Source organism: Neofelis nebulosa, chromosome 5 (genome assembly GCF_028018385.1).
Source record: "Neofelis nebulosa isolate mNeoNeb1 chromosome 5, mNeoNeb1.pri, whole genome shotgun sequence".
In the NCBI taxonomy this organism is placed as follows: domain Eukaryota; kingdom Metazoa; phylum Chordata; class Mammalia; order Carnivora; family Felidae; genus Neofelis; species Neofelis nebulosa.
In genome coordinates, this window is record NC_080786.1 from 95089460 (window position 1) to 95099847 (window position 10388).

The window sequence follows — 10388 nt, forward strand, 5'->3', positions numbered from 1 at the left end:
TGCATACATATATTATATTTTTAATAACAGAGTTTAGAAAACAAAAACAAAAAAACCCCACAAGTCTTTGTAAAACCTAGCAAGAGGTGTTTGGGTTCCTTTCCTGAGCCAGAAATTGTGGTTCTAAAGCCTAAGTATTAGTCTCTTATGAGATGTCATAGAGCCTAACAGCAAAGGATTGGGTTGGGGGATAGCATATGCATTTTTAAGCTTATTCCAGCATTACTCACGTGTGAAAAGTTAGCTTTCTGAAAATCTTCATTCCTGCTTCTTACACTCACCCCTACAATCTAAAAACTAAGGTCTCTAGACTGTGACTCACAAGCGTTAAGAGAAAATGTAGTGCCTCTTCGAGCTGGAGGTAAAGACTCATAACTTGAGTGTAACCAGTCATGATGGAACATTTCACCTACTCAGTGGAGCCTGCAGATTGTCCCTTCATGTGAACCGACAGCACCTCAGAGCACTGGATTGGTTCAGCAGTGAAGCAGGGAAAACTGTGTCGAAGTGAAAATAATCTGATACACAAAAATTCTCTAAATCGTTATAATGGTAGAGAAATGTTATGGTTGGTGAAAAAGTAAGTCATTACTGGAGGTAAATGACTGAACTAAAGAAATTTGATTTCCCCTGGATTTTAACTTCATGGGTGGCTGCCTGCAAGAAAACTCAATATATCTTTCAGACTTCTGCCTCTTTGCCAATTTGACTGAAATCAGCGTGTAAAATCCAAATGATTTCATTCCACAAGAAACTAGGGAAATATTGGAAGGGTCTATTTTTAATAAAAATTCAGAATTCCTTGAAGACTATGGTTTCTTTGTCAAATTAGTTAGTGGAATCATAAATATTTCAGTTTCTTATGCATGCGAAAAGGAATATTTGATCCCCAGCTAAAAGAGGTAAGTTTGAGATAAAGTTTATATAGTGAAACATCACCAGATGATGACATATAAGAGAACTGTGTCTGGTGACTTGAAAAGTGCTAGCTTCTACAATTAGAAAAAGTGATATAAAGGGAAAAACTAAGGGAAGTTTCCAGTATCCATTCTGGTTTTAATTTCAGTTCCAGGCTGGCAAAGTCATGGGTTTGTTGGATCCAGTGAAAAGATTCCTGTCTAGAAAGGATCATGGATCATTGGTGTCTCCATTGGTGCGCTCTGACTCAACATTCTAAAGGCACAGTCAGGATATTAGGTGAGATCTAGGCATGACTCCCTGACCTTTCTTCCAATGGGAAAGCAGTCCACAATTACAGACTGGAAATGAAATGTGTGGAGAACTGCTCAATTAAAGAGTAAACTCCTTGAGGCCGTGGACCATTCCTTTCTTTCTTTCCACTGTTTCCTAACCAGACTTACACTTTCTAATACAGTGTTCCTGTGAATTATCCACTTAACAGTTATCAATTTGCTAACAAATAGGCAACTTGCTTATTGTGGGAGAAAGCAACAATATGGGATATAAGGGCTCTTTCCTGCAGTTTTTTGTTTGTTTGTTTTTTTTTTTTTGAAAGAGAGAGGGTGCAAAATGAGCAAGGGGCAGAGAGAGAGTCCTACGATGGGCAGAAAGGGAGAGAAAGAGAGAGAGACAGAGAGACAGAGAGAGAGAGAAACTGGGCTCACCTGAAGTGGGTCTCAGGCTCATCCCAAGTGGGACCCGAGTTCATCTGATGCAGGGCTCAAGCTCATGAACTGTGAGGTCATTGCCTAAGCTGAAGTCAGATGCTTAACCAACTGAGCCACCAGGCTCCCCCTTTTTTCCTGCAGTTATTACATAGCTGACTCTATATAGATGTGAGAAGCTAGTCCTTCCATTTCAAACCATAAAAAAAGATATCTTGCATATATTAGTCTTTACCTTAATCTAGGCAGGTGATCATGAAAAAATTACTACCAAGACTGCTTTAGTCCCCTATAAATACTGAATGGTTTTTGCATCTTCCTATAACACTTGGCCCAGATTTAAGAGAGTCAAGAAGAAAAACAGCACGTGGGGGGAAATCTGTTAGAGTACTTTTGCTATATCCCAACTTCAGTCGACTTAAATAAAAAAGCCCTTTACTGGCTTATCTAACTGCAATCTCAGAAATAGAACGGGCTTGGGGATGACCATAAGCTCGTGACTCTGGCTCTGTTTCTCTGCGATTTCCCTGGCTGTGTCCCCTTCTAAGTAATGATTACAACTTTATGCTGCTTCTCTCATCGAGAAAAATGCCTGTAGTGGTTCCTGGCTTCACAACCACATGCCACAATGTCCTGAGGAAGAAAGAATATGTTCTTATCAAATACTTCCAAGCAAGTGTTTCAAGATCCACCTTGACTGGGTTGTTCGTATTACTTGTTCATCTCTGGACCAGTGATTGTGGATGGAGGGATGGAGTGGATTAATTAACACAAGCCAAGAAGGCTTAGCCCTGAAGTTGGGCGGAGTTAGTTTTCATCACGATTTCCTAAATGGGTAAGAGCAGAAGCCTGAACCAAAATTTAGATGTAGGTATCTAGGAAAGAAAAACATTATTTTGGGCAGGCAACAACAACAACAAAAAAGATAGAATAAGAAAGAAAGAAAGAAAGAAAGAAAGAAAGAAAGAAAGAAAGAAAGAAAGAAAGAGGAAAGGAAGGAAGGAAGGAAGGAAGGAAGGAAGGAAGGAAGGAAAGAAAGAGAGGTGCCTCAGTGGCTCAGTTGGTTAAGCATCAGTGATTTCCACTAGGGTTGTGGTCTCACAGTTTGTGGGATCAAGCCTGGTATTGGGCTCTGCACCAACAGCGTGGAGCCTGTGTGGGCTTCTCTCTCTCCCTTTCTCTGTGTTCACTCTCTAAATAAATAAATAAACATTAAAAAAGCAAAGAAGGAAACCTCATAGCAATAGTTATCCACTTTGGCTACACATTAGAATCACCTGGAGCATTAGCAAATCTTTATGTTCCGACCAAAACGCTGGGCCAAATAAGTCATAATCTCTGGAGAGAAGGGAGAGGGCAGTAGTTCTTAAGCCTCCACAGTAGATTCCAGTGTGACTCCAATGAGACCATTGCATTGCATGGGGAGAGTTTATTATAGGAAGACAGAACTAATATCTGTCAGCTTCTCTCCTCATGTGGGGATTTTGAAGAGAGATGAGTTGGTTTTATTCCCCAAGCTCTGGCAGCTTAAAGCCACCTGAGCTGACAGTTGTATTTCCCCTTACAAAGTGGCTTACATATAGTGGAATTGTGCTTCTCTATCCTCACAATGAAAACACAAAGGTTACAACAGCGGCTAAATCCCACGTGGGAAGCACAGAGAAGGCCATTGTAAGCACTGCTTTTCCAGAGTGACAGAAAATAGAGGGGGATTACAGATGGGTTTAAAATACCATTTCCTTCCCACCACCATTAACTGTATTTGTAGAGTGTGCAACCCTGCGTCCAGCACGGTCAGCTGCAACATGGCTTTGTTCTGTTTTGTTCTCTGATTCTCATCACTGTCCTTTCATCTATTCTCTACTCATTTTCTCACTAGCTTTGCTGCTCTGGATTCTGTGGCTTCCCTGCTGAGAATTTAACAGAAGAATCAAGCTGAATTACAATGGAGAGAAACCAAAACCCCCTCAGACTTTCCTGCTTTTCTTTCTTCTTTTGGGGTGGGGAGAGTTGTTAAGTGGGATAAAAAAATAGAAAATAGATTTTTCGCTCTTGTTTGACTTATAAAACTGCGTGAGCTTCTTTTTGGAAAGTCTTCCTTCTCTTTCAATTCATTTTTAAAGAAAGAATACAACAAAAGAACAAAAGTTTGTGACAGAGGACACAATTTTTCAGAACGCAAGAGTCACTCAGACAGTAATTTTTAAAAGGCCCATACTAAAACATATTGTCATTAGAGCGCTAGGAAAAGAGAAGACCCTCAAAACTTCCAGAGAGTTAAAATGTTAAGTCTCAAGCAAAATATAGGGAATCAATGTGGCAGTGGACTTCTCAACAGCAACTTTGGTAGCAGGGGGGTAATATTCTTCCAAGTACCAGAGTAACACTTTTCAAAATTATCCGTAAGTGTGAGGTATATCATAAGCCAGTGTGGAAGAACATAGAAAAAGTCAAATAGGGGCATCTGGGTGGCTCAGTTGTTTAAGTGGCTGACTCTTGATTTTGGCTCAGGTCATGATCCCAGGGTCATGGGATCAAGCCTCTCATTGGGCTCTGTGCTGAGCATGGAACCTGCTTAAGACTCTCTCTCTCTCTCTGTGTCTCTCTATCTCTCTCTCCCCTCTGCCCCCCCACTCTCTCATTCATGCTCTCTCCCTCTGTCAAAAAAAGAAAAGAAAGTCAAATAATTAGAAAGCAGAAAGAAGTTTAGTAAATACACCTTGTTAATGGGTAAGGAAACCAGATCCCAGGAGCTCCAGGAATTTTCAGAAGTTTAAGGGTGTTTAGTGCTTTACCATTACCGAACTCAGCTGCTTCCTACTTATTGCTATGTTCTACTTTTCTGATTATCCAGTTACCTTTTCACTCCTCCTTTTATACCTGTTGATTTTTTAATGTGTTTTTTTCTTATATGAATTTCCTGTCTTGTAAACATGCATTCGTTCAAATTCTTGAGAGATGAAACTTGATTTCTTCTACTTGTCTTTTCATGCCAAGGCACATTGTAGGTTGCTGAATAGCTTGTGGATTGATCAGGCTATGACCCCTTATTGTCAACTGAAGATGGTTGGAGCATGTAATACATTTAGAAATGTGGCAGATATAAGGGCACCTGGGTGGTTCAATCAGTTGAGCATCTGACTTTGGCTCAGGTTATGATCTTGCAATTCGTGAGTTTGAGCCCCACATCAGGGTCCATGCTGACAGCTCGGAGACTGGAGCCTGTTTCAGATTCTGTGTCTCCCTCTCTCTCTCTCTCTCTGCCCCTCCCCTACTCATGCTCTGTCTGTCTGTCTCTCTCTCTCATGCGCACTCTCAAAAATAAATAAACACTAAAAATATTTTTAATGTAGCAAATTTGTCTTGTGTTGCAAGGGCTATGAACAAGGCATTTTTACTTTGAGCAGTGATTCTTCATCAGTATCACCTGAGAGCTTATTAAACATCCAAGTCTACTCACTCAGATATTCTGAGGGTGAGTCTCAGCCATCTGTATTTTCGCAAGCCCTGTGAGTGATTCTGATACACACTAGTGTTTGAAAACCACTGCCTTAGCAGGGGCAATTGCAATATTATTGAATATTTACTTTACATAATCTCTCTGTATCTAAGATTTTCCAGTGGCAAGAGGCAATAACATTGCCTCTCTTTCTTTTTTTCCTGAAAATGTAATGGAATTTTGTATATTATCTTTTCTTAGCCATGGTTTGTGTGTGGATAGAAGGCAGGTTTATAAGTAGATTAATGCACATTCTCTGATAAGACAACACCAATATACACAAAACTTCCAGCATATTCTATAATCATTCTAGGTAGCAATAAAAGTTTCCTTGAATATTCCCAGCTATGAGAAACTCATTCCTTTTGTTTTAGCTTTACTGACTCTCCCAGGCATAGATTCATATTCTTCTCACTAGAGCCATGCAGAATGGATTTAGATTTGACTCTCATTTATTGAGAATCTAGTATATGCCTTGTTATCTCTTTAAGATCTCCCAATTACTCTGTGTATTAGGCATATTTACACCCTTGCTGTGTGTAAGCCCTTAAAACATTCGTAGACTCCCTTAACGCATCTCTTTCCAAACAAAACAACCCCATCGTTGTCAGTTGCTTCTTATATGATATGGTTTTAAAGGCTTTCAAAATTCTGGTTGCTTTCCCCAGATGCTCAGTTCCTCCTATTTCAATATTTAAATACTACACATGTAAGCAATGGTCTGACACATGTAGCATATTACTTCCTTTATTCTGGACACAGTATTCCTATTAGAGAAGCGTAAAATTATCCTCAGTTCCCAGCCATGTAACTGTGGCTCATATAAACTGATGTCATCATAGGTCTCCCCTGACATGATTTTTTTTAACTGAAGTGTATTTTACATCTGTTCCTATTAAATATCATTTTGGTAGTTTTAGTCATCATTCCAATCTGTCATGATTTCTTTGAACTTTGATTCTATCCTCCTTTCTTTTTTATTAGCTATTCCTCCCATATGTCTATCATCTGCAGAGCTTATAATTGTGCTTTTATGTCTTTGTTCAAGTTGTTGGTAAAAATGTTGGGTAGAAAGATTCCCATAATAATGCACGTAATACTAATATTCTATATTTGCATGGTGCTAAAGCACTCACAAAGCATATTCATATACATGATCTCATTTGATACTATAATCCTGGATTGTAGGAAAAGCAACCTTTTTTGCTTTTCCTCTCATATTGTGAATAAAGAAATGATGCTAAGAGAACATAAGTCACGCCACTACCAGTAGAGAGTTAGTAGTATAACTTAAGTGTTTTAAAGGGGCTTTTGTGTAAGAAGGCAACAGTAATCCAAACTTGGGGGGGGAGGCTTGAGGAGTCATGGACAACTAGGAGCCAAAACGAAGGTGAAGATGCTGAGCCAGAGCCCAGACAACTATATCTGCAAAACCACGCTGGGCTTGTGAAAAGTTCCAGGAAACTATGATCCTACCTTACATCCTTATGAGGTCCCACAAAAATACTTACAAGTTTTAAATACTACCAAACTGGAACGTGTATTTGCAAAACCGTTCCTTGCTTCTCTGGATGGTCACTGAGATAGAGCCAATTGCTGGGAAAGCATCCAAAAAGCCTGGCTACTGTCCTTTCTGGGGTATGCGATGGAGAGGTTAGAATTTGGAACTTGACTAAATGAAGATGTATCCAGGCAACACAAGCACATGAGGGTTTTGTATGAGAAATACTTTTGTGGGACTTCTTTTCTTTCTTCTTCTTCTTCTTCTTTTTTTCTTTTTTCTTTCTTTTTTTTTTTACTGTTGGTGATGACAAAACTGTGAAGCAGTGGAAAATGGATGGATCGGGCTATGGAGAGGAGGAACCATTGCATACAATATTGGGAAAGGCAGAGAAAAAGCAGCCAAAGATTATGACCAGAAAGTTGAACGAGAAATTTCAACATCATCCTCATATAAAACATATTGCTTGTCACTGACATCTACCAAAATCTATCTACAGCCAGATTCAGGAACAGCACATCATAAAAGAAGCTCCTCAATGAAAGAAAGGAATTGTCTCAAACACAGCAAGCCTAGATCTGTGTCTCTTGTGTCAGAGAAGAAGAAACACATAGTGCCAGTTGTGAAATAATACTTGGTGTTCCTACCAATCCTGGTGTATAATTATTTGCTACATTTTGATATATGGACTCTGCAAATAAAAGTACTGGCTCTAGAGTTATAAAAAAACAGTTCAGTTACATACGCAGATCATTACCCTGAAAAATTATCTCGAAAGGTGGCCTGGTTGGTAAGACTATCTAACATTTTATCCTTGATCTGCTTTCTTGTTTCATTGAAGAAGACAGCATTTGCAAACGAACTTATTTTTTACTGTTAGAAATTGCAGATGTCCTCCAACTCCGATCCATTAATTTAGATATACTATACATTTGAATTTACATGTAAGACCAAACATCTCTTTTGTTACCTTTAATATTACTTTGGATAATTATTGCAATGATTCTTCTTGTGATTACACATAACATGTGAAAGAATTATGTCAGAACCTTTCTCAATTTAGTTAATTTTCTGCACTTTATTTGTATTTGACTTTTTGAGACTTTAAAAGATGATCAGCCTGCATCTGTATAACTTTTATAAATAATTATAATTTATGGTCAAGTCAAAATAATAAAACACCCTTTTTCTCAGCAAAAAAAAAAAAAGAGGCTTTTGTTCTAACCAGCTATGAATTTGAATCCCTCTAACTATATTACCATTAAGTCTTTATTCCTGCATCTATAATTAGTTTCATGAAGCAGGAAGAACTAACTCATTTTTCTGGAAGAAACAGAGTTAAAACAGGTGGGACACACCAAAGAGGAAAGCCCCTGTGCCAGCGGAAGTGATGGCAGAGGTAAATGGAAGCCAGATAGCCTCTGACTCTCCTGATGCAGCACAAGCAAGATGGGTCTGGAGAAGGGAAGTCAGGAAAGCTGATGAGGAGTCTGCTTCAGGGTGGGCAAAGAGACATGGTGCGTTTCTCCTCCAGTGAAATATCAGCTGCCATATATTCCTTGCTTGGAAGCTTCATCTGGAGATCTAAGAATGTATCTGACAAGGATTCTTGCTCATTGAATAAGTCATAGCTGCCCATAAACATAACAGACTGGGTCACATCCCCTCTGATGGGAGCCCTGACTTAGCCCGTTCCCAATCTTCTGAATCATCATTCTGATGCACGACAGTGAGGAGCACGTGTGCTTTAGCTACGCACAGCATAGCCACCTGCTTTCAAAAAATACGAATGGGGACAGGAAAGGGCCTGGGTATTGAAACATAATCCCATTCTTACCAGCTTAAAATCATGGTGATAACCAAGGTACTGGAGAGACTAAGTGTATGTTGGGTGAAATTATAAAATATTATGGATAGTTGACTCTTTTCGACCCCTGGGAATTTCATATGGTTCACCCAATAACTTCTAGTTCTATTGTGAAAAGTTTTAAAAGGACCTGAATGCAGAATTCTAGCTGAAGTGTTCAATATAGCTTTCTTCCTCTTAAAGGTCTTTTGAAAAAGAAATAATTTTAGCATGATTTTAATATTTCAGATGAACAATGTATTTGTTCACAAATAAGTTACCAAATCTATCAGATCACTAATTAGTGGGAAAATATCAAAGTAAATCCAAACAAACAAATATATATTGAGGATTTTCTATGTTCTGGGCATTATAGTAGGTGCTAGGGATAGAGAGGTGAGGAATATAAAATTCTTAACTCCAGGAGTTCCTAACCAAATTGAGGGGTCAGACAAAAACAAATTATAATATAATAAAATTGTTTCAAGACGAAAATATGGAAATAGAGAGGACACTTTGCTGAGCCAGTAAGGGTAATAGAGAAAAGATAAGATGGCAACTGATCTGAGTTTCAAGGATAGAATGAGTTAGCCAGATAGACAAGAGGGATGAAAGACATTCCAGACCAGAAGAGTAATTTTACAAAGGCCAGAAGTATGGGGAAGGGGGACTGTTGGAAGAGGATGGAAAATTAAACAGAGACACACAATTTAGAAATGTTTTCTTTTACTAATGATATTACCTACTTGTAATGTTAATTCACTGTGTCCTAATGAAAATTTTAAAGATCTTTAATTTTTTTAAGAGGAAACATCAACACTTCAATTATTTCCTTTTGATTTTTTTGCATATAATTTGTCTTTTAGATTTAAGAAACTAAGATGGTAAATTAAGGAAAAAGAAAAGGAAAGTTGTGCCTTGATTGAGTTATCTAACTTTATTTGCATATCTATGTACATTTTAAAATAGAGCACAATATCAAAACAAACAATAATATCCCTGCCATATTATTCAGAGGTATGATTACACAATTTAAAACTCAATTTTATTGTGCATACATGACGACTGGTTTTTGATTGCTCAGGGTTTTTTTCCCCCAAACTCATAACAATTTCATCCTTCATCTTAAAGTTCTAAGGTTCAACTATATTTGAATTATCCATAAAAGAAATCATAAGTATTTTCTCTGTATGAAAATTTCCCCCACACTTCATAACCTGAAAATGACTAAAGCAATTTGTGCACCAAAAATGGAGGGGGGGACCTCTTTGTTCTCAGACAAGGGCAAAGGAGTTTGAGAATCAAAGGATAATTTCTTGAAAGAGAAGGTTGCACAGGTCAAAACAGAAGGTGATACTGAATGTTGTTTTGAAATGTTAACAATAGCATCCCTTCCTACTTGCCTTTCTGGTTACATGGTCTGAAATAAAACTGTCAGAGGCTAGCATCCCAGGGTCTCTCTGCAGACCCTCTTTAAGAGCCATAAAGACCCAGTGTTCTCCATCGACTCGCTTCTTCTTTAGAGTGAGAGAAACACACACGATGAAAGGAAGGTTAAAATCTAAGGCAGACAACAAGGAGGCAGCTGAAAGGGCTTGTTCACCCTGCAGTGTAATGTAAGATGTTGGTTCTGAGCTGGAAGTTATACTTTATCAGAGACCTCTGGTTGCCTAGAAGTTTGCAATCAAAGAGGAGTCGGAGTCTGATGTGGTTGCAAGTAAGTGGTGGTACCTCTGTTGCATCACTCCCCTGTGGTACAAGGCCATACACAGGCGTGTGTATTCAATTGGAATCCCTGGGAAGTCCCCCAGCAGAAGGCTTCCAGTTGTGTTCTGTAGAGGCAGTCAAGTCCAAAGGGACCCAGGGTTCCTACTGTAAAGATAGTGTGACTGAGACTTGTGGCCTTTTATTGCCACT

At 38.7% G+C, this 10388-nt stretch overlaps 1 pseudogene; it reads left to right on the forward strand.

Annotated features, from left to right (window-relative positions):
• Nucleotides 1–866: 866 nt before the first annotated feature.
• LOC131513158 (DDB1- and CUL4-associated factor 13-like) lies at nt 867–8599 on the forward strand (annotated as a pseudogene).
• Nucleotides 8600–10388: the final 1789 nt, after the last annotated feature.